A 25,996-nucleotide genomic window follows, 5' to 3' on the forward strand; every position below is an offset into this window, starting at 1 on the left:
TGTTTGTTACATCATGACCATATAACAGCCTGTAGTAGTTTACCCATAGTTACATGACAGAGGGACAAAAGGGGAGTTAATATACTGTATGTCTAAAACTCTTTTTGTTACTGTCATATTATTAACTTCCATATGCACACTAAATTTTATCTGGATGAAGTATTGGAATAATAAGGTTTCAATATATTTTAGAAGTAATTAATCTTCTCAGGGAGAAAACATCTTTTAAAGTGCTAGTAAAATATCTGTAAAATATTAATCAGGAATGAAATGAGCTAAATGTGGATTACTGGAAAGAATCAAATGCAAATGAAATATGACCACCTAGCAGTAGGCACCCCTCCAAGGGCTCTTAACCCATCACTGAAACTCCACCCCAGGCAAGTCAATATGTTTTATATCTAAGAAGGGGAATCTTAATTAAGGTACCAGTTTGTATGCATACATGTGTCCAGGAATATCACTTGCAAAGAAATGAATAGAAAGATAGTATTTGAGATAATGAACAAATTTATATGAAGTGTGCTGTCTTGAGGGAAGATGATTTTTAAAAAGTCGACAAGTCTCAGGTGAAAGTTATTGGAATAACAAAAACATATTGCCTATGTACCTAATGGTTTAAGTTAGATTAAAAACCATAACTTATGTGAAAATATTCCATCTAGTACACTAGAGGTTAAACATAGTTCATAGTAGCTATCTCAGTTCAACTGCTTTTCCCTTGTCTCTGAAAAGTATATTAAACATAATTTCCTGAAAAGTAACTGAGATCATTATATAGGTTCTTGCCAACTGAGAGAAATTGTTTGAATGTTTAAAAGTAAGTAATATGAATGCTGGCGCATACATAGCTAAATATTATTATTGTTTATTTACTCTGTGATGATACATTGTGAACACATTAATACTCCATTTAGAACACACTTATCTGCAATAACTCAGGAAGAGATTTACTGGACGAGACCAAATTTTTGTCATTTTCTGGAAGCCTCTATCTTCATATAAATTAGGCATGAGTAAAACATGCTTCTGGTGCATTTTTCCATGTAAATTGAGCTCGTCAAACGATGTCGTTCCCCAATAAGAATACAGTTAGCTAATGTACCATTGGGGAATCCCTCTTATTCCATGGGTAAAATTCTAAGGATCACATGTAAACAGTAGGTAGGACGAAATCCATACATGCAATTCACACGCATCTATCCAGGCATATATGCATGCATACGTATTGTCCCAGCTGTGTTTTCCTCTCTCAAAAGATCTCCTTTGAAGGCCAGTCAGCTTTTTCAAAAATCCTATTGACTTCAATTAGAGGCTGTTCCCAACACTCACTAACTGCTGTGGTGGTGAGCTGGAACTGAGGGTCAAGGTAAGGAGGAGGAGCAACAGCAACACCACACTCAGCTGAAGCAGTTGAGCAAGGAGCGCAATTTAGTTTAAGACTGAAGGAGCACTCTAGTTTTCAAGGGGTACAACAATTAGATCAGATCAAAGCTGGAAGGAAAGAAATAATGCGTGAAAAACGTGAAACAACACCAATCACAATAGAGCAGGTGAATTGTAGCATGGTAAAGAACCAGTAAAATTATAATGAGTCCATAGATATAGATGCTGATGAAAAAGGTCTCCAGCCCCCCAGAAAACCCTGAAGGATGAGTTCACCCACAGCTGGCAAACTGAACTAGGCCTGTCTCTTCACAAATTGAAGCCAGGGTCCCATGAGTAATAATCATCATGCCAAATAAAGCCAGTGGAAGCCAGGCAGAATATTGACACTGGCTTGAATCTCAGTCATGCTAACAATGTCTGTATTAGGCTGAGCGCCCAGTATAGCAAGAACCGGGCAGCTTTCAGATCATGAAGTTTGCACAGTCTTTCATTACTAGAAGTGGAACACCATCTCTTATAGTAACACTAACAAATGATCAGACCAATTTTTAATAAAAAGTGTAGAGTTAACAATAGTTAATTCTTCTCCCTGTCCTGAGCCGGAATTAGTTTTATCAATACTTGCTCAAACTCTTGGAGTGGTCAGTTGGAAGCTGCCTGAGCACACTGAAGTTCTGAGACAACCCAGTGGGGAATTTTCATGCAGCCTTTACTGAATGTGAGTGCTGGTCATGAGAATATTACAAAGATCTCTTATGGATCAGGCCAAAACACTTTCTAGTCCAGCACTCTGAGTCCTATGGAGGTGAACCACATCTCAGGGAAGTCGAAAAGCAGGAGAAAAGGGCGATATTCCTCCCCTATTGTTATTCCATGTGACCAGCCACTGGTTTCTAGAGGTAATATGTCTAAGTAATCACTTTTTAAAACTGGCTGAAAGCTGTCACGCAGATCTTGAAAAATGGAGTTCTGTAGTCCACCGTCCTTCTTGTTTCTTGAATGACATTGGCTCAAATCCTGTTGCTTTATTAACACAAAAGGTACAAGATTTGGTAATTCCAAAGGGATGTGGTGCTGCTGCGGGTTAAACCGCAGAAACCTCTGTGCTGTAAGGTATGTAAATCTTCAGCTGTAAGATTGAATCCACGTGACAGAGTGAGCGCCCGTTGCTTGTCCCAGCTCCTGCAAACCTAGCGGTTCGAAAGCATGCAAATGTGAGTAGATAAATAGGGACCACCTCAATGGGAAGGTAATGGTGTTCTGTGTCTAAGTCGCACTGGCCATGTGACCACGGAAGATTGTCTTCGGACAAACGCTGACTCTATGGCTTGGAAACCAGGATGGGCACCGCCCCCTAGAGTCAAACACGACTGGACAAAAATTGTCAAAGGGAACCTTTATCTTTACCTTTACCTTACCCAACAATTAATGGGTCCTCTCTGAGATTCTCAGAGGAGTGCATACCTCTGCTCTTCCCAATCTATGCACCATAGGTAATATTAGAAACATTTATTTTTCCCCCAATTTTTTTCTTTTTTCTTCTTCAGTTTGTTGTTATTCTTGTAACTTTTCTTCACCGGAGAAGTACAGTACTTCAGCTGCTTGACCGTTTTGGCTGTCTTTTCTTTTCCATCTTGTACCACCTGACACAGTTCAAGAAGCTTTCCTAGCCCTCTGTAGTCAGCTTGGGCTGAGGACACTGGAATCCACTGTTACACCAACAGAAGTCCATCTTATGTTCTTTTAGCTATCAGAAAGCATATCTTTAACTCCCTTGGCATCTACTACCTGATCTGCTGTTTCAGATGAATTTAAAAACTTCTATAATTGTTTGTCCTAATGTTTTCAGCAATATACTGCTCAATGTCTTCTTCTTTTAAATCCCATATTATCTGTTTACAATAAGGGATTTTGCAAACTTTTGCCAACACTGTGCCACAGGGAGCCTCATTGCACAGTGATTAAACTGCCGTACTGCAGCCAAAACTGTGCTCACGACCCGGGGTTCAATCCCAGATAGCCGGCTCAAGGTTGACTCAGCCTTCAATCCTTCCGAGGTCAGTAAAACGAGTACCCAACTTGCTGGGGGTGGATGGGGGCAATGTGTAGCCTGCAGAATTAACTTGTAAACCATCCCAAGAGTGCTTGAAGCTTTTTTCCCTTTTTGTTCATTTTTGTTACTTTCATACTGTCAAAACGTCATTTTCTGTGGTGAACCTTCTTGCCACTTACAGTTTCCTTGATTCCATACTGGCATCATCCTGGCTTGGTCCTGATATTGTGATCTGCAATATATATTCTGAGATATTATTGGGTTCAGGAGAAACCTCACCCTTGTGACTTACTCTTTCATCTTGTTTCTGAGCCTGTCCTCACACTGGATATGATCCCTGAAATGAGCAACCATAGAAGGAAAGATACAACCAGGAGAGTGCATGGCCATCCATCAGCCAGCTACAGGAAAGGAATGGATTTGCCTGGATGGAAACTTGACTGTCATTCTTTTGACACTTGTTTTTCATGTTGAGCAAGCAATGCCAAAATGTAGCAATAATGCTAAAGTATAATCTAATTGATTTATGATTTGAGCACAGCACAGATTTCAGATGTGATCTCTGGATGAAGCGTTCCAGCCAACAGGAAGACTAGGTGCCTACCTACTGCTTATCTGCCCAGAAGCAATATGTGGTTGCTACTCTACAGTGTTTTCCTTCTCTTTCTGCCATACCATATTTAGTCTGTTTCTTCTCTCCACTCACCTTCTATTTCATATCCCCAGGTGTGACTGCTGTTCTTATGGCATTTTCTCCTGCCTACTTCTTTCTGGACCCTGTGCCATCAATGCCTACTGACTTTTCAATTTATTTTTTTAAGCTGTCTCAAAAAAATTTTTAATCATTGCTATCATCTCACAGTCTCCTGGAGTGAAGTGACTCTTTTAATTTATAGATCTTCAGACACTTCTGAGATCATGATATTGAGTAGGTAAATATTGCAATAAGGTCTCTGTGTAGTAATTTTCTCCTTTATATACTGTACATATACAAAGAAGGAGAGAACAGATATAATGGAATGATGGCTGCTCTGCAATCACCTGCTCAGAATCGTTCTTACAATGTCTGGGTCTTATAATGGAAGCTAATTTAATAGCAATGGGCACAGCTTTGTCTAGTTTACCTCACTGACAAATATGGCTGCATGAGTTTGAAATGTGAGGAGGAAAGAGAAAGCCCCTTAGAGCTTCATTAAGAACATAGAGGACTCTCAAGGAATTAAAATATTAAGAGGAGAACTATCATCTATTTTTGGAAATGTTTCCCTTTCAGGGAATATCTCCAAAACTGTTAATCAGCATTAACAAGAGGAGGAAGAGACTCTTGAAGATCAATTGCTCCTTGCAAGTGAAGTAGTTCAAAATAATTGTATGTGTTTGGGGGGCTCCTTGGTGTAATTGCATGATACCAAAAGAGTCAAGTATATTTAAGAGACAGTCTCTCCTGCTCTGTAGTGTACGAAGTAATAACTGCCTGTTGAGGCTGATTAATCACTGATGTGGCACCAAGGAGTCTAATCCATCTCAAAAGTCTTTTATTACAACCATCCTGCCATGCAGCAGGAATTATTGTTATATAATGGGGGGAAACCTTGCAACAAAACAGGAAATACATTTTCATATCTCACAAAATGTTCAAGTAACAAGGCTATGCTGTCATCTCAAGCATATTTCCACCAGGCTTTTCAGGCAGGCTTTTAATACCCATAACTGAGCTGTGTTTTTGTTTGTAAAAGGCTTAAATGTTTTAATTATTCAATGAATTTTAATTACTATTATAATTTAATTGTTTTAATGTACAAGTTATTATGTTTTTAATTTTTTTAAAATAAAACGAGTTGCCTTGAGTCCCCTCTGTGATGAACAAGAGAGGAGCTGTGGTGAAGGACCATCCAAGTGAGAAAACAGTCTAAACTTCCACAGCTACTTGCTTTTTTTTTCTATACCTGAAGCTTTTACTTCTTATTTTAGCACTTCTTAGAATTAAACCTACAGAAAACAGAAGCCTGATGAATTGTGATTTCAGTAGCATAGTGTTTTTAGACAAATGACAGAGATCTTGGTACAGCACAAGGTGAAAAAATATTAGATTCTCCAGATGGTGTTGGGCTCCAGCTTCCATCAGTTGCAGCCAACATGGTCAGTAGCCAAGGATGGTTGGCTCTGTGGCCATCCCAAACTTGTTGAACTACAAGTTCTCAACCCCGCAGTAGCTAGATTCAAAAGTCTGCTCCTGGATATACGCAGTATTGCATAGAAGCATATTAGCAGAACATTTCAGAGCAGGAGCAGTGAAATCTGGCTCTCTTGATGTTTTGGACTACAGGACCTGTAGTTCCTTAAAATTGGCCATGCTGTATGGGGCTAATAGATTTGCACTCAGAAAAATATGGAACTTCAAAGACACCCAAAGTAACAATCTAATGGGCTCTAAAATGGGGAGAGAACTTTAACAAAAGAGTTTATAGTCTGTTAAGAAGCTTCTGAGCAGCTCCAGAGTTGTCTATCACTACGCAGCCAAGGATTTGAAAGGTTCCTTACAAATGTACAAGAATTACTTTTTTAAAAAAGAGTCATTCCTCCCTCCCTCCCTCTCACACAGGGACTGATACTTATTACCAAACTAGACTTTGTCACCTAAAACTGAGATGTTCAAGGAATTGAAATATCCAATAAATGTTACAGCTCTACTTTCATTAGGAAAAATAATTGAAATAAAAATCTCTCAAGCAAAGTCAATCAGACAAAAGAAAAACCTCTCTTCTTACACAAAAAGTTTTAGAAATCTCTCTCTCTTTCTCTCTCTGTCTTGCATCAAGGACCACAGTGGGCAAATATATATATGCATTTGCCCACCATAGTCCTCAAAGCAAGGTACAACAAAATCCATGTCTATGCCGAGCTTTGGAAAGTTACTTATTTAAACCACAGACTTCTGAATTTCAGACACATTCACTGGGGGATTCTGGGAGATGGAGTCCAAAAGACCTGATGCATGGGCATGGTGAAACCACTGAAGATTGGTTACCATGTGGAATTCAAATCACAATTATGGGGAAAGGCCATCCAAAATTTGGTCCACAAAAGTCTTAGCTTCAGCTATCAGTGCAGGACATTGGTGTGTCACAGGGAATATCAGGGCAGAAGGAATTCCTCCTGCCCTGATATTCTGTGATTATGTGATTCTATATTTTTAGTCTCTAACGTATTTAGCAGTGAATTTGCATCCAATAAAAACAAGGGCTACAATTCAGTGAGCACGGCTTGTATAGCTGAAAAGAGCCTTTTATTTCTCTTAATTTGATTTCTTGCCTCCAAATAGACAACTACAACATAAAAGCTGTTAAAGGATAACAATTGCTACTTATAAAGTCTCCAATACATAAATAAAGGATAATGTAGAAGTAGGGGAAGGGAATGTAAATGCACTTATTGTCAGCACAGCCATAAAAAACACTCCCTCCATGAAAATAACTGTAACGTTTTATTAACACATTTAGTGAAACAGAAATGATGATGTTTTCTTCCCATCTGGTTCTTTCTCCTTTCCAGGATTCCAACCTCTCTTCCTCCCAATTTATTAGAGATAAAAATAATCTTCTGCATTTGCACATTCTTGGAAGCTAAGCTCTTTCATGTGAAGATGCAGAGGCTGCCTGGGCACTGGCCCTTTTGAAATGGGCTGGTGTGGTCTAAATGGGTAGGGGTGAAATATGACATTTGGTGCAATTCCCTGCATTCAAAAGGCTTACAAACCTGAAATGGCCCTATTTAGTCTGGATCCCTCCACCATCAATTTCCAATATTGTGAGGAGGCCTAATGATTAAGCCACTTCAGGATACAGTGGGTTGGGGAGGTAATTCCCTCCCCTCCTGGTACAGCCACAGTTTCAATCAGCATTGGCAATTTTTAACATTTAATATAAGTAATGCAGCGCATCAGCGATGATCTACCTTATTCTTATTCTTATTCTTATTCTTGTTGTTGTTGTTGTTGTTGTTGTTGTTGTTGTTGTTGTTGTTGTTGTTGTTGTTAGTAGTAGTAGTAGTAGTAGTAGTAGTAGTAGTAGTAGTAGTAGTAGTAGTAGTAGTAGTAGTAGTAGTAGTAATTTCCCTTCTGCTGCTCCGTAGGAATAGAGGAAGTGTTCAGTTTGCTAATATCCTGAAGTGGTTTGTTTATTAAGTCACTTCACAATACCAAGAAAGGATCCTTGGCAGCTTTGACAGCTGCAAGGCTTGATTTTGGTCCATTTTCAGCAATTGCATATGCTGGAAATGGACCAGACTAGAGCAAACCCACCTGCGCCAAAAAAGTACTGTAGAAGCATAAAGGTGTGGGTAGGTGTCATGTGGCAGGTATGTCATCTGATTGCCATAAAAGAGAGTGAACTAATTCATCCCTGCAGCTCACCAAACAGTAAGACAAAAGTCCATCTGATCAAGCCCACAGTGGGTCAGAGCAAGCTCCGCTTTGATATCCTGGGGAACAGCATATAATAGTCCCTAAGTTCCTGAAGAAAGTCCTGTGAATGACATTGTACTGAAATACAGTGGTGCCTCACTTAACTGGTGCTCCGTTTGACGACGAAATTGCTAGACGTTGATGTTTTTGCGATTGCAATAGCGATCGCAAAACCATGTTCCCTATGGGGGAATTTCGCTTTGCGATGATCGGTTCCCTGCTTCGGGAACCGATCATCGCAAAGCGATAATTTTCGGCCAGCTGATCGGCGGTTTCAAAATGGCCACCAGGTAAACAAAATGGCCGCCCGCTCTTTTCTGGCACGGATTCCTCGCTGCACAGGAAGCGAAAATGGCCACGCTATGGAGGATCTTCATTGGACTGTGAGTTTCAAGCTCCTAGGAACGCATTAATCGGGTTTTAATGCATTTCTATGGGCTTTTAAAAATCGCATTACGACGTTTTCGTTTTACAGCGATTTCGCTGGAATGAATTAACATCGTAATGCGATGCACCACTGTACTGTGAAAGAAGAATTACTCTCACAACCACAGAATACGTCCTAAAATGGCCATCTATTTATCTAAAGAGGGGCTCTTAGCTTCACTTTGCCACAAATGGAAATGTGACATGCTCTGCATCAAAGAAATTCACAGAGGAACTGACCAGCTTCAATGAAATGTTCCTGGGATGTGTCTGAGAGGCCCATAAATAATATGGACGTTTTGTAGGACCAGGTAGTATCATCCTCTCAATGGACTGTACTGAAGAGGACAACAGAAATCTTGATGGTCAAACTGGCTGGGTGAATAAGAACACCAGTTTGTAAGCCACTTAATATACCATTTTGCTTCAAGAAGCTGTGTAATATGGAAAACCAAAACACTCACCATTTGAGGCTATGACCATGATGATGACAATGGTGAAGCCATTATAATGGGCAGAAGCTGACTCAGTGTGCCTTATAAGGTGGCAGTGAGGCTACAATCCAGGTCTAATTTTTTTGAGTTTATAGCACAACAGTGCATTAAGATTGATGGTAATCCAATCCCAAACACTCGGCACAGAATCCTCCTATGTCAGATCTACTCAGCCATCTTATCTCAATCTACACTATACCATTCTGTAAGAGACATAATTTCAAAATAGCCAGCTGGGAAAAGTTTACAAGAATGTTACATGCATCTGTGCTTCAGATTGCTGCTGAACCAGAGAACTATGATCAATTTGTAACTTCCAGTTTGGAATGTTCTCATGCCTCCATTCCAAGTGGGCGTTGGACCAGCTATATCCCAGGCCTCATTCCAGAAACACATGTCCAATTTTTAAATTATATTATATTTCACACTTTGAAGAAAATCCTTTTAGAGAACATGCAATACAGTGGACCCTCGACTTACAGACGGCTCGACTTACAGACTTTTCGAGTTACAGACTTCTCTGGCTGCAAAATTTAGATTCGACTTGCAGCCAGAGAATCGACTTACAGACCAGAAAAAAAAACCAAAATGGAATAAAAATAGAATAAAAACCACTGGTTATGGGATTAATCAGTTTTCAGTGCATTGTAGGTCAATGGAGATTCGATTTACAGACTTTTCGACTTGCAGCCACCATTCCAATACGGATTAATTCCTTAAGTAGAGGGTCCACTGTAAAAGCTGGGATAAATTTGATCTTGACTCTTACGGAAACAAAAATAACTCACTGGATAGATACTATAACAGAGCTTGATATGGCAAGAAGCAGCCAGAAAGCTTGGAGACCACTGAAAAGACTGAACAATAATTCAAACAAAAGGACACTGTATGCAAATATAACCTTAAACCAAATAGCACATTAACTGCTCCTGGCAGGGAAGACCAAAAACATTGTTGTTGTTGTTGTTGTTGTTGTTGTTGTTGTTTGTTGTTGTTGTTGTTGTTGATGATGATGATGATGATGATGATGATGATGATGATGATGATGATGATGATGATGATGATGATGATGATGATAAATAAAGAACAGGAATATCCAGAGTACAGCCAATGAACTTTCCATTGCTTTCATATTGTCCAAGCTAGATGACATCCTAAGAAGATGTAGGAATGCCAAAGCACTGGGACTTGATGATATCTGGATTGGGCAAAACCCAAAGGAATGACACCTTCAACTCCTGAGCAAGCAAACAAATACCAAAAACATGGCAGAAGATGAAAGTAATCGCTGTATTGAAACAGGCAAAGAACCATCAGATCCCAAAAGCTATAGGCCAATATCCATACTATGTCACTTATACAATGTGTTTGAATGGATGATATTAAATTATCTAGCCCAGTGGTTCCTAACTTTGGATCCCCAGCTATTCTTGGGCTGCACCTCCAAAAATTTTGGCCAGCACCCCTAGTGGTGAAGGCTTCTGATCTAGTTAGGAACTACTGATCTAGCCCCTAAAATTGAACCTTTTCTAGTTCCAGAACAAGCAGGCTTCAGACCTGCCAGGAGCTGTATGGCTTAAATATTAAATCTAACCCAGCATATACAGTAGAAAATGGGTCTGAAACACAAAAAATAATTGGAGCAGTATTTGCTGACCTTACAGCGGTATACGATACTGTCATGTGATATCAACAATTGCTACTCAAAAAGCTCTACCTCCTTACTAAAGATTATGGACTAAGAGAAATCGTTGCCATTCTACTTCAAAATTGAATTCTTTGTTGAATTTCAAGGGAGGCACAGTCACTGGCGAAATCAAAGAAATGGTCTCCCACAGGGTAGCATCCTGCAACCATTACTTTTTAACATTTACACAAACGATTAGTGGAGTTTCATGCTCATGCTTTTGTCTTGACACACAGCCCAGGGAGAAACCTTTGAGTCCACCAAACCCCAGCTAACCTCTGCATTAGAAGACATTGCCTTATATTATAAAAACCAACAGCTGAAACCAAACCCTTTAAAAACACAAGCCTATGCCTAAAGAACAGAGAAGCAGAGAGAAAGCTCCAATTTAGCTGAAAAGGCAAGATTTTGGAACACTGCCCTTCCTGAAAGTATTTGGGCATCACTCTGGCTCAAACTCTGACTTACAAAAGACATTGTCTAAATACCAAGCACAAAGTTGTTGCCACAATGAAAGTTAACCCAAGTCACAACTAGAGTAGGCCTATTTGAATCACTGGAATTTATGGAGGAATTGACTCCCCAAATCCCCTCTGATTCAATGGGCCTACTGTAGAGCAACCTTTTACACTAAGCAACAGGATTTTAGCCAATGACATGTGCTCTTAGTTGCATTTCCTAGATTGCCAACCCATTAAATAAAAATACTGGATGAAGTTTGGGGATGGATTGCTTTGAGTGAGGAAAGGGAGCCCTGGATGGGTCCAATAAGGAAGCCGAATCCTACAGCTCTTGAAAGACCTAAGAGTGCAAGCCTGAACATACTACCAAATGGTTTTTGTGGACCTAAAGCGATAACTCTACCACAGGACTATCTATTCACCTAAAATATACACCTTAAAGAAAACTGGGGCAGGAGACCACTGGAATTCATTGTTCCTTCCTCCTTTTCTGCAATTTTTTTCTAAAAGTGACACAAAATACTCCCCCTCCCCTGGCTGGCTGGCCACTTTAATAATAACTTGAAATAGAAAAGGGAAATGTGTCAATCAAATTCTAACCCTTTAAAAACTCCTGTTGATTTCAGAGGGACACTCGTTATTAAATAATAATCATGTGCTGTCAAATCAATTCTGACTTATGGCAACCCTTTTCAGGGGTTTCCAGGAACGAATACTCAGAAGTGGTTTCCCATTCCCTTCTCCCCTGAGACTATGCATCTTGTCCAACACTGCAGAAGCGGGCTGTACTTGCAGGAGTCACAGTAGTGAATCGAATTCCCAATCTCTGGCTCTCAGCCAGTTACCTACAACACTGAGCTGATTAGGCTTCAACAATTTTACTTATATTTATTTTATTTATTTATTCTATTTATATCCCGCCTACAGTATCTGGTCAGTTACAACCACTCTAGGCGGCTTACAACATAAAATACATGAACAAAATATAAAAAGATTATCATACAATAGACAAATTCAACAAGATGGGGAGCAAACATAGTAAATCACAGTAGAAAAAGAGAAGGAAACATCAGGAATTGGCTGGAGGGAAGGCCTGCCAAAACATCCACGTTTTTAATTGATTTTTAAAGATACCCAGCGAGGGGACCGCACAAATCTCCGGAGGCAAATTGTTCCAGAGGCGAGGAGCCACTGCAGAGAAGGCCCGGTGTCTTGCTTTTTCCTTCCGGGTCTCCCTCAGCATCAGGCTTCTCAGCCTCACCTCCTGGCTCACAAGAGTGACACGGGTAGAACTTGGTGGGAGTAGGCATTCCGCCAAATATCGAGGCCCTAAACCGTTTTGGGCTTTGTTTGTAAGCATCAAAACTTTGAAGTCAGCGTGGAATCGAATGGGCAGCCAATGCAATGCGGCCAGAATAGGAGAAATATGGTGGAATTTTCTCGCTCCACTAAGGAGTCTGGCCGCCACATTCTGCAGCACTTGGAGCTTCCGCGTCAACCTCAAAGGTAGCCCCACATAGAGCGCATTACAATGGTCGAATCTGGAGATTACGAGTGCATGGACCAAGGTAGTGAGCACCCCCGTATCGAGATAGGGTCGCAGCCGGGCTATCCGAGTCCTATACTCGTCCTATCTGAGGTGGTGCTATTCCTAGAATGCTAGCTGTGTGTATTTTTTTTTTAATATATAAAGAAAGATGCACTGTTGTGGCATCTGCCCAGGTCATGAATATTCGTAGACTATGTCTAAATGGGCATATAAGTTCAATAGACAGACAGACAGACAGGCAGGCAGGCAGGCAGGCAGACAGATAGATAGATAGATAGATCTTGAGAGTCCCCTGAACTGAAAGGAAATCAAACCTATCCATTCTAAAGGAAATCAACCCTGAGTGCTCACTGGAAGGACATATCCTGAAATTGAGGCTCCAATACTTTGGCCATCTCATGAGAAGAGAAGACTCCCTGGAAAGGACCCTGATGCTGGGAAAGTGTGAAGGCAAGAGGAGAAGGGGACGTCAGAGGACGAGGTGGCTGGACAGTGTCATCGAAGCCACCAACATGAATTTGACCCAACTCCGGGAGGCAGTGGAAGACAGGAAGGCCTGGCATGCTCTGGTCCATGGCGTCACAAAGAGTCGGACACGACTTAATGACTAGACAACAGCAGCAACAATCTGCATACACCAATGGGAGTGCTGGAGGGGCGGTGTCACGAGATATAAGAAACTCAGCAGAAGGAGGGGCAGGGGAGATTTGAGATTGGGAGATGGAGAGTTCAGAGAGTTTTGGAGTTTTGGCGGGAGAATGGTGGTTGAGAGTGGACGAAGGAGGATGTTTATTAAGAGCTAAGAACATTGCTTGAAGTATCTACATCTGTAACAATAAAGAATTTCTATTTGGTTCTTTTAAAATGACATATGGCCTGGACCTCGATTATTAATAATAGGTAATGTTGATGTAATCAATTGGTGGCAGCTGAGGGGCACGTAGTGTGAGCTCTTAGTTTGGTGAAACAAACGTGGGTATTGTGATAATTGTGTTGTAGTGGTGCATGCTGTGCAGACAAAGTATGCTAACATACCCTATGAAACTTTGCCCATAACCCAGGAAAGATCCCTGCACACCCCCTTGCCCTTCCCTGCCCTTCCCTGTATCCAGGGGGCTTGCCAGACAGACAGGAGCTGGCAACTCCTTTTGACTTGTAAAATTGTTGACTCCTGCATGTAATTTCAGCTCTCTTTTACTTACTATAAAAGGACACATTTGTGCTTAACCTTTGCTGAGCTTCATCCATGCCTGTAACAACTAACTCTTTATAACATTATAAAATGAAGTTATTGTATTTCTTTTCAGGGCTACAACCTTTAATTAGTTTAATAATCATATTAATTGAGTAAAGTTTTAGTTCATTAATTACTGGGAGCCAATTTTAACTCATGAGAGCAAATTTTAATTGGTGGGTCTGTCAATTAAGGTTAACACTTGTTTATTTTTGGTTTGGGTGCAATCCCATAGTGACAAATGGAAAGGAAGCAATTAAATATTCCTTCCAATAATAAGTAGTAGCTTTTGGTTATGAAACTGTGTATTACACTTGCTTCAATATCTCAAGAAAGCACCAATAAATAGGTTTTGTTAGGAGTCAAATAGATGTAAATGTAATGAATTTGTGGGGAAACAATTATTATGCATTATAGGAGAAGGAAAATGTAACAATTTTTATGCTCACAAGATGATGTTGGCTCAACATTAATGGCCAGAGAGTATCTAAGGGAAAGCTGTGTCATATCAGATGCTACATTAACTTGGATTAACTCCAAGTACCTCTTATACACAGGCCCGATTTTGAAAAGAATCACTTCCAATATGCAACTTCCAAAATGGGTTGCAGCTGTGAAGCCCATTTCTATACACACTTATTTGGAAATAAGGGCCACAGGATGAAGCTGGGTAATCTTTCCTCTGATTGTAAATGGATCTGATGTGGGAGCTGACTGGATAGTTCAGTGGGTAAGGTATCTGGCTGTGCAGCTAGAGGCTGAGAGTTTCATTCCCCACCATATGTCCTGGGAGAAGAACCAACCTGTGTAGCTTTGGGTGAGCTTCACAGTCCTGGGATCCCCCCTAGAAAAAGAGAATTGTAAACCACATCTGAGTACTCAAGAACTAAAACAAAACAAACTCTTAGATAGGGTCACCATAAGTTGGAATTGACTTGAAAGCACAAAAAATTTTATAGAAACAGGAAGCTACTAGAATTTGAGTAGTGGTCACAATTGTTGTTATGTGCTGTCAAGTTGCTTCTGACTTACGGAGATTGTATGTACCTAATAATGGCCTCCAAAAGGTCCTGTCATTAGCAACTCTCCTCAGGTCTTCTAAACACACCTGTTGTTTCCTTTATGAAGTCAGTCCTAAAGGAAATCTTCCACTTTTCCTGACATTATTGTCTTTTCTAGTGGGTCTTGTCATCTCATGTGATATCCAAAGTATAGCCTCAGTTCAGTCATCTTAACCTCTAGTGAAAGTTCATCTTCCATTTCCTTTAAAACTCATTTATTTCTCACTCTGGTGATCCATGTTATTTTTCAACACCACATTTCAAACATATGGGTTTTCTTCTTTTTTGTTTCGCTCTCCAGCTTTAACATTTGTATATAGTAACTGGGAAAAACACAATATGGATGCCTTTGGTTTTGGTCTTCAGCAACATGTTTTTATATTTAAGGACCTTTTCTAGTTCCTTCATAGCTGCCCTTCCCAGTCACCTTCTTCAGATTTCTCAGCTACAGTCTCCATTTGGATTGATGAGTGAACCAAAATATAGAGAATATGTAACTATTTTGATTCTTCAACATGGAAGCTATATAGTTTTTCTGTAGTCATTCTTCTTAATATTCAACTGTAATCCTGCTTTTTTTCTTCTTAGCCTTCATCAGTAGTAACTTCAAGTCATTGCTGTTTTCATCAGGTAATATGGTGTCATCTGTTTATCTTAAATTATTGATATTTGTTCTATTAATTGTTATTGTTCCTTCCTCCACCACCCCTGCCCAGCTTTCCATATGATACATTTGGCATATAGATTGAACAGACAGGGAGATAAAATTCAACCTTGCCCAGCATCTTTGCCAGCTAGAAACCATTCTGTTTCTCCATATTCTGTCCTAACAAGTAACCTTTTTTTCTAGAGAACAGGAGACTTCAGGACTATCAAATGCTGAGGCAGACCAATTTCTCTGAAAATAATCCAAGGCTTTTCATGATCCACATAGTCAACGACTTTACTGTAATTTGTAAAGCACAAGTCTCAGATATTCTTAATTTGCCATGTTTTCATGGTTGAAACTATCCTTCTCTCTAGAAATAGCCCTTTTTCGGTTTTGGAGCTGCTGTGTTTAGCTTCCCTTCATTCCGTTGGGAGTCAGAGAGTAAATCTGGCTGCCAAGCAATATTTTAACTACAGTGCTTAACATATTGTATTGTGACATTTGCAATATTTTCACAATAAGCACCACTTACACTGCAGATATTTTCCCTGGGCTAAAATCAGCTCATTATTTGTACAGCATATAGGATAGATTTGTGCTTCTGTTCCCATCATAAAATATTGCTTTACTCTTCAGAAACGTGCCCTGCACTTCCTTAGGGAGCAACATTTGTAGAGTCAGAGAATACATAGGAAAGGCAAATATGCTGAACAATTCCATCCTTTGCTGCTCTGAAGACTTCTGTCAACTTCCTTTCATTAAAAGGAAGCACACTTTGCAGATCTGCATTTTATTCTTCCCGTAGTGCAGAAAAGTACTGTTTAAAAGGTAATTGAAAAGACAAGGCACTAATACTGGTTCCTTTTAACATTTGACGATGTAATAGTGTAAATACGGAATTACTAACATCTCGAGAGAATCTCCCATGTGTTAAAAATACAACATAGCTTATGGTAAGTAAATGGGGAGTTTAAGGGTGCTAATGTAATCCTAACTTCTATCTCTGTAATTTATCAAAGACAACTGATCAATAACAGTTGACAAGATTCAGCAAATAAAAATAAGATCTATTAGAATGGCAGCAGTATTTACTTGTGGTATTTACGCTCCACAGTGCCATGCTGTCTGTCGATCAGTAACTTCCCCCTCATAAGATAGAAGCAATTTGTGCTGCCTGATCCCAGTTTTCTCATTAATATGTAAATGAGGCATGCCAGTTGTTAGGTTAGAAGAAAGCTGTCATGTTTATTGTGACAGATTTAATGGATGTGTTTGGATTGTGCATTCAATGTGTTTTCAAGAGCATGTCTTATCTTTGTTTAGGCAGTAAATCAAACATGTAAACAACAATTCATTAGCATCTGTCAGAAGCTCAAAGCTACACATTGTTATAGTTGAAAATCTCCCCAGAGGTAAAAAAAAAAGTATATCAGACTTTCTCCTGATTAGGCTGATTTTCTTTCCTCTTCTGTTTACCAACTTGTACCAAATATTTAGACCATAGCATAGCTATGTTTCTGATATCACAGGAATAATAACCTGTAAAATGCCAGAGCCAATTGCTTACAGGTAAGCCTATCAACCTTTATGATAGGACCTGCTGTTGCTCAGTATAGTCATGTTTTTGACTGTTCACTGCCTTTCGTGAGTAAATATAATTACAGCAGAAACTGAGCAGAAGGTTACAATACATTTCAATAACAATCTTTTTGTGGAATCTCTATACTGCACCTTCACCACTCTTAATATATTCTCCACCCTGTTCTTTGCCCTATTCACTCCCCCCCCACACACACATTATATTTACCACTGCTTTTCACCCATTCCCTTTCTGGTGCCACTGTAATTTACAGTTTTGAAAACATCTCTTTTGCTTTAGATTTCTGTTTGCAGAAAGTTCTTTAAAAATGCAGTAGGCTTAGTTATGCCTACAGAAAAGTAATGATGTCACCAACAAGGAGATTTTTTGGTAATGAAAGACTTCCTCCTTCTCTCCCACAGCTTTTCTGACTTGTGAATAATCCCTTTCATTGTCTGGAAGCCATGGGACAGAAGGAGGAAGTCTTTCATTACTAAGTCTCCCCCTCCTGGGTAATGTAATCTAACTGCAGCGATTTTAGTAATGAAAGACAGACTTCTTGCAACTAATACCACTTCTGTCTTCCAACTCATACCACTTCCACTCAATGAAAGAGATCATTTGCAAATCAGAAAATCTGCAAGAGAGGAGGGAAATATATCATTACTGAAAATCTCCCCTGCTAGTGAAGTCATCACCCCTTCACAGGCCAACAGGATTTCAGCCAATGTGCTAATACTGCTAATATGATTCATTCCTTACATTTTACTAAGGCAGCAAACAACTTCCTACTAGTGGAGAAAAGTTTGGCAGTTTGTATTTTAAAAAAAAAGAGAGAACTCATATTATTTTCATTCCATTTTCAAACCTGTTCCTGGAACTCCCCCACTGCTCACCCCTAAATTGTAAGATTGTTTTGATAGCTATGGGGCATGGGAGATCTGATGTCTGATTATCTACAGTAACAAAAACAGTGCTAGATCAGCAAGAAGAAAGAGTTCCGTGTTGAACCACTTTGTTCTTTGCTTTCAAGTGCTAATCTCATTGCAAAATCATTTATAAAGTGGAATAAAAATTTGGTACAGGTTGAACAGCAACAGTCATATAAAAAGATTGCCTGTAATCAGTATAAGCAGGCCATTCTCTGGATATTAGAGGAGATGGTGATTTGATACAAGCAGTACCCCTAGCTTTAAGCAGAGCAAATGTTAGTCTGGATAAACCTAAAGTCTCTTGTGTTAACCAATTAGCAAAGCAGTGCAACAAACACTAGCAGCTGCACAAAATCAGGCTATTTTATTGGTAATCCAGGAATCCTAGTTTTAAAAAGTAAAGCAAAATGGGGGAATACAATTTGTCTGATCCAGATGGATTATTTTAAATAATAGGAGTAATAAAACACTGTGAATATCATAATAAAAGGAACAGTATAATAAAATATGTCTGTCAGTTTCCATTTCCCTTCATTCAAAAAGGCGCATGTGCTTCTAGTAAGGAACTTCATAGTATCTCCTCTGCAAAAGCACGGAAAGCAAGACATTAAATTGAGACGAGGTAAATGCTTTTTTTTTGAGCCACAATACTGTTTTGAGTGTTCTCTGTGGCACACTTTATTTGGGTACATGCCTTTAGAAGACACACACACAAAATATACTATCTTGCTTCTCATCCCTCTGAGAAGATTCGAAAGGAACAGGCCATTAATGTAGATTTTCTGGTATCTTCTACTTTTTCACTATTTGTCACTGAGATGTGTGAGAATAATTTTTTAAAAAGGCTTACCTATCTTTTGTTGGGTTCGGAACCACAATCTGAAATGGCAAAAGCTTGGTATGTTGAATCCTTACCTTCAAGGCACTAATAAAGAATGCTGTGTGACATGCTTCATTCTATAGTATTGGCCAGAGAGACCTAACTCATGCTATAACATAGGCTTTGATTTATAAAATGTTTTTGAACAACTATGACCAATAATTTACCGAGATCATAATTTGAGGTCAAGCTAATCATTAGGCTAGCATAGTGTCACCATAGTGACCCATGCCTTGGTAAGACGAAGGTTGGATTACTGCAGTGCATTCTGTGTGGGGCAGCCTTAGAGGCTGCTCTGGAACCTGCAGATAGAAAGAAAAATACTGTATAGTGGTTGAGCTGCTCAGTGGAATAGCCAGCCATAAACTCGGTACACTACCAAAGGAGCTCCATTGGGTGTCAATACATTATCAAACTAGACTCAAGGCTTTGTTATTAGATGAAAAACTGTTAAATAACTTTAGACAAAAAGGTTATGTATCTGGTGACAGAGCGAAAAGTGGGGAGTTTAATTCCCCATTATAGCCCCCAGGGGAAAGAGTCAGGTCTTGGGCAAGCTACGCAGGAAACACCCCTAGAAGAAGGGAATGGTAAACTACCTCTAATACACTTTATTTAGAAAACACAGGGAATAGTCACCATAAGTCAAAATTGAATGGTGAGCACATAATTCGTATTTTATTTACTCCAGTGTGCATCCTCTCTTTTAGTGTCTGCCCGTCAACGGAGTGAATATATATTTTATAGTACAGCCATCATTTATCAATCTGGCAACTTTTCAGAAAGGGGTATTCACAGTGATGACATCTACTTTTTTGAATATCCTTCCTTGGACAGAAGACATTGTATTGATACTATTTTTTTGGTTTGTGTTGAAAATATATTTATTTCAACAGACACTATCAGATCACTGACACTGTGATCATATGTGGCCACAGGATGGAACGGTCCGTTTATTAGAAATTGTTCAAGTTTTTATCTTGTTTTATTGCTGCTGATTTTATATTGTTTATCTCAAGCAATTCTTTTTGACTATTTGTTAACTGGTAAGTGGTATAGAAAGGGTTTTATTAAAAATAAAGATTGTGCACAGCTTTGGACATTTATTAATGTAAACTGGTAGAGAAATATTTTTAAATATACAAATTAAATAAAACCGTTATGAGCTTGAATAGAGATTGCCGTTCATATTGAGATATTTTTATATTAAGCACCACTCCAATTAGGAGGATAACCAAGATTCTTTTTATCTCAGGGCTTTTGTAGTTCACATATTAACTAAGTACAAAATGCCAAGGTCTTGAACTGTACAGTAATTTTGAGTGCAACCAAGTGGCAACTCAAAAATAGCTTGTTTTTGTTAGACTACAAGACTTGGTCTTCTGATACAAATAGTTACTTTATCAGAATTTCTAAGCATTTACAGGGAGAATAAAAACTAACAATTTTAGTGAATGGCCACTCAAAGTCTAGCAATTCCAGCAGGTCAGCCCTGCATATGTTGATAGGGTTGTCACCAAAGAGAACACTGTCCACAGCTCTATTTGGGAGTGAATTAAGCAATCACACAGATTGCAGAAGGGGATAATCAAGAGTGCCCCCAACAACACAGAATAAACTGCAGTCCTAGCATTATGCCCAAACAGGACTAGGACAGCTCACAAAAGGGGCTGGATAGTTTTTACTTAAAATGCATGTGGCCACCGGAAAATAGGGTAAATCAAACCACAACAGAAGTGGATGAAATAGTGAGCTATATGCTTGTCTGATTGCCCCTTAAGTAGAGCATTCCCCCCTGCCCCTTTGTTTAAAGTATAGTGACTTCCAGTGTGATCTTACACGTATTTCCAAAATATGCAAGATTTTAGTGATCTCATTGTACTGTCCCAAGTGTTACCATATGCTGAAGTTCTTTCACATTTCAGAGAGGAGTTAAACAAACAGTGCAGAAGAGTTCAAAATAACCGTACTCACTGGATATTAGTCAACCAGAACTATTAGTGTATAGGCGTTACTGGAATGGACAGGCTCGCAGTGGTTGTGCATGGGTGCTACTCATTTCTGTCTAGCAGATTAAGAAAATTAATATACTTGCTCTGAGCAGCATGAAAAATAGACATACTATGCAATGCATTCTTCCTGTTGAGGCATTGAGGAATTCTACAGTCTGAGATGACTGGTCATGTTTTAAATGCTTGATATTCCACAGAGTGAAATTTGGAAACAAGGAATGTTAAGCAAATTAGACATACATTTTCCAAGAATGTTTAATTTCATAGTTGTATTTATTTTACAGGGAAGTGGTGGCGCTGTGGGCTAAACCGCAGAAGCCTGTGCTGCAGGGTCAGAAGACCAAGCAGTCGTAAGATCGAATCCACGTGACGGAGTGAGCGCCCGTCGCTTGTCCCAGCTCCTGCCAACCTAGCAGTTCGAAAGCATGCAAATGTGAGCAGATTAATAGGGACCACCTCGGTGGGAAGGTAACAGTGTTCCGTGTCTAAGTCGCACTGGCCATGTGACCACGGAAGATTGTCTTTGGACAAAACGCTGGCTCTATGGCGTGGAAACAGGGATGAGCACCGCCCCCTAGAGTCGAACAAAAATTGTCAAGGGGAACCTTTACCTTTACCTTTTAGTTGGGATTCAGATGTTTTCTTCAACATGGAAGGGTGATGTTAAGAAAATTGGGCAGGAAATTTTTTTATACTCCAGTGCATATCTGGATAATAGAGATGAGGGTACCATTTAAGTCTTCAGTCCTTGTTGTAGAGTTGTTGGCAGTATAGATGAAAGAATTGCTGTCATGCTTATATAGTATCTTGGTACAGAAAACTGGGGTCTTTGCTCTCTTTTAATCTGTCGTGTGGTGGTAAATTCTGAAGAGTACACATTCAACATGGTGATCTCCGTAGGCATTTGCTGAAGAGCATCAGTTGTTCCACACTAGTTGCTGGAGAGCAACAGCTGAAGAAGGCTTTTATCTTCCTTCTGGCTTCTGGGCACCCTATGGACCAGAGGTCCCAACCTTAGTTCCATAAATGTTCTTGGACTAAAACTCCCAGAAGCCTTCACCACTAACTGTGGTGGCCAGGATTTATGGGAGTTGTAGTCCGAGAACATCTGGGGACCCAAGGTTGGGATCCACTGCTAGGGACATTTCATTGGAAACAGGGCAATTTATTACAGATACTTTTGCCTTGACCTTGCAAAACTATTCTTATATTTTTATATGACACCAGAAGATCCACCTGCACCTTATGGAAACCTATAAAGTCTGCTGCTTTTCCTCAGCCTAGCAATCTATTGCTATAGGTAGGAGACCATCATCTCTCTGACCAGAATACTGTTTTCTGCTTGCTTCTTGCTTCCCTGCTCTCATAAAAACAAAGGGGTGGGTTTTTTTGGTATTTGAGTACCTGATAGTTTTTGCCCAACTCCCAACAATAGTTTTTAAGTGCTTTCTTTTGCATGTGAACCTTGTGCTCCTTTATCATATTTGGAAGGAGAAGAAAGTAAGGCTACTTTTCCATTAAGTATGGATTGCAGATGTTTTAAACAAACCCTGATAGCATTGGTTGTTATCTTTCAAGATGTGTTAACATGAACATTACTCATTATGCTATAATAAATCTATAACTTGTTACACCCTGAAGATGCAACATTTTAAGAGCAATTAGTAATCACTCCCCATAGTCACTAAATTAAATTAATGAAATTTATTAAATTTATTATGTTCAGTGCTACTAGATTAGCAGTTGCAAACTTCCCATTTTCCAGGAGCACTTTCCACACTACCCTTGTGGACCCAATGCACTCGTATACCATTTGGAACATATTCTATGGGTAGTTTATGACAAACTACCCAGGCCTAGTGGACAGGGGCATGTTCATTTGTGACGGATCCTGTCAAAGTCTCTTTGGTGGGCTCATTATCACATCAGTGAGTCTCCCCAAGAAGGCTGTTGCCAGTAATAGTGGACAGCAGCAGCTAGCCACTGTGGTTATTCAGAATGATCCAATGCAGCATAGCTCTAAGGCACTGTGAGGCATTTGAAATAGCATCTTTACCAAAGATAAAATCCAGTGGTGGACTTGATCCAGTGGGTGACTTCATTCTACCAATGCAAAATCAACCACTGGATCTTTTAACTGAGGAAAAAAAGCCCCAGAGACAAGAGGGAGTGGAAAGCCAAGAAAAGGCATCACTCCAAAGGTCCCTCTCAGGATGCTGGTGTCCTGGCAACTGCTGAATAGGATCCTAACACTGTGTCATAGGGTGTATTCCAGCACATATTCAAAACGTTCCTGTAACTGCGCTGACAGAAGTGGCAAAGCTGTTCTTTTAGAGAGTCTCTTTTGCTGTCTTTTCAAAAACAACAACAGCAAATCTTGACAAGCTTCTAAAGAGCTCCAGGATTCCTATGAAACACAATTTGCATACCATTGGCCTGATTATTTTCATTCTTTATAAGTGTCAGTAAATCCCAGTGGATGGCACTGTTGGTCTTCGATGGGCTGGGTTCAAATTCCTGTTCAACCCTTTGGGCAAACTTGTATTTGTTGCTGTTTATCAGTTTTTGTCATCTGACTGAGAAATGGGAATAACAACGCGAACAAGATAACTGTCTGGAAACCATGTTGAACTTCTCCTGTCACTTAGCCTTAAGCATTTCCAGTCTTTACTTGGGAAGAACTTCACGTTTTTTATCTAACTGTTCTTACAACATCCTTGAAATGAGAAGTATTCCTGATAATACCACTTTGACAGATACGAAACTGAGAATAGGTGATAGTAAGTTATCGAAAGCTGTCCCTTGAATGTAAACCTCAGTTGGATTTAACAGTTCTCAAACTACACTGGCTTTCATTAATAGCATGACACTGGTAAAATACTGTTCACATTTTTGTCCTTTTTTTATCCCTTCATTTTTCGGCAGATGTAAAAAAAATTCAAATTAGTATGAACTGGTATGTTTTATTCAGATTTACACAAATACATACCCAAACAGTTGGGCCTAGAACAGCTTTCCCCAGCCTTCAAAGAAGTAGCTGTGTTAGTTTGCTTTGGCATATATAACAATAACAACACCAAAAAGTCTTAAAGGTGCTACAATAGTTCTTATCTTCTGCTTTTGTTCATGCTTTTCCCACATTGGTGTTAGACTGCAACTTATACATTCTTAGCATAGCTATTAACGTGGAGGGAGGAAGAGGATAAAATTCTGAGAAGAGGATAGATATACAATATCATATCTTGACTCTATGTCCCATGGCCAAAAAACACAGTCTTCTCTTTTACACACTCAGCACAATCTAATCATTTAGTAAATATTCTTGGAAACATTTCACTTAACAACTATATAACCAGTTCCATTATTAAATGAAGCATGCTAAGGAAACTTATCTGCAATTTAGTGTGGTAAGACCTACCATAATGTCTGTTACTGGCAGCAGCAGGCTTAAATCTTTGATGTGGAGCTAAGGGTGTCAGAAGCAGACAAGAGAGTGCATGTTGCCATTGTCAGCCTTCTGGGATAGATGTATATATCTGAGCTTGGAAAAACTGTTTTTGGGGCAGATGGAAAACAGATTCTCTTAATCGGAAACCTTCTAACCTGGTCAGGAATGAGCCATGCCGCACATTATCTTATTTATCAAGGACTTTCCAAATGGATCGTTTGTACTCTCATTTATTCCAGGTTCCACAGGGGTCTTAGTGAATTTTCCTGCAGATTCCAAATGGCATCCATTTTATCTCATTTTTTTCCTGGTTTCTTCTCTTGTTTCTGCATCTTTTTCAGCCTGTCCCCACCCACAGTTGATTATTGCATTGCCTTTTGTACTGAGATGTAGTGCTGTTGTGCTTCCAAGAATTCCAGGATGATGAGCACAAGGAAGGCACAGCTAACAGTTTTTAGGCTGAGATTGTTAGCTCCAAGATTTGGGTGAAAAACAACCTGTGCTATGTATGTATCACTGCTGCTAATCTTCTTTGAGTTTGTAGGGAAAATGAGGTTTGAAAAAAGGACAGTAATTCTTAATATTTCACTCTGTGCCATTCTGCAGATGGCATCACTCCTCTTTTTTTGTGGATGCCAAGAAATGCTCTGAGCATGTTCAGTCTTTCACCCTAAACTTAGTTAAAACTATAAAACCATCATGATTCTGGGAAAAATATGGAGTTCGTTTTTTTCTACTCTAATGCTAAGCAAGTTTATTTAATAACAAGAAGCACTGTAGAAATGTAATGTGGAAAAGGATGGCAATATTTTTTCAAGTAAAAATAACATGAACATCTGTACATGCTCAGCTCGAAAAAACCCTGACTATACAATATTTGGTTTCATTCTTGACTTTGTCTGCCTTAAAGACACAGCCCTTCTCCATCAATCTCCTGAAGGTCTTTTCCAAGCTCAGATATATACATTTATTTTACCCTAACGCCGAGGGAGGCCCGGAAGGAAAAGACAAGAAATCGGGCCTTCTTGGCGGTGGCTCCTCGCCTCTGGAACAACCTTCCCCCTGATATTCGCGCGGCCCCCTCGCTGGGTATTTTCAAAAAGCAATTAAAAACATTGATGTTTCGGCAGGCCTTCCCCTCTAGTTAATTCCTGATCCCCTCCTCTTTTCTTTCCTAATGTTTAACCCAATTGTCAAAAGTTTTCTTTTATGTAATTTTGTTGTTTTTATTGTTGTATCCCTCGTTGTAAGCCGCCTAGAGTGGTCTATCGACTAGATAGGCGGGATATAAATAAAATAAAATAAATAAAATAAATAAATAAAAGATGCTGTAGCAAACAACATGCTGGCCCAAGTGCAGATACCAGGCCTGTGTGCTGCCCCCCCCACCTGACCCTCTCTGAAAGGTCAGGTGGACCCCCATCTTGGTTCTGCAGTTTTAGCCCCCGGGTCCATTCCTAGATGCTGGCACCAGCGGCTGCTTAGTTCATCTCTCTGTGGCTGTTTTTGCTCTTGTACAGCACAGCAGAAAGGAGGTGTCTCATTTACTCTGTATTTCGCAGGGTGAAGGTAATTTTCATGTACATAAACAGCATGAATAACGAGATAGGAATAGATAGGTAGAAAAGTCAGGATATTATTGATAAAATGTGTCAATCAAGTCTACTCCTCTGATCTTAT

The 25,996-nt window shown here is 39.6% G+C and overlaps 1 long non-coding RNA gene across 1 annotated transcript in view; it reads left to right on the forward strand.

Annotated features, from left to right (window-relative positions):
• Positions 1-25,996, forward strand: part of LOC140705946 (uncharacterized) — a 56,185-nt gene that overhangs the window by 28,815 nt on the left and 1,374 nt on the right. The window contains exon 2 of the long non-coding RNA XR_012085581.2: positions 21,153-21,301. This is a non-coding gene — a long non-coding RNA (uncharacterized LOC140705946). The remainder of the gene's footprint in view (positions 1-21,152; positions 21,302-25,996) is intronic.

Source organism: Pogona vitticeps, chromosome 3, assembly GCF_051106095.1.
Source record: "Pogona vitticeps strain Pit_001003342236 chromosome 3, PviZW2.1, whole genome shotgun sequence".
In the NCBI taxonomy this organism is placed as follows: Eukaryota; Metazoa; Chordata; class Lepidosauria; order Squamata; family Agamidae; genus Pogona; species Pogona vitticeps.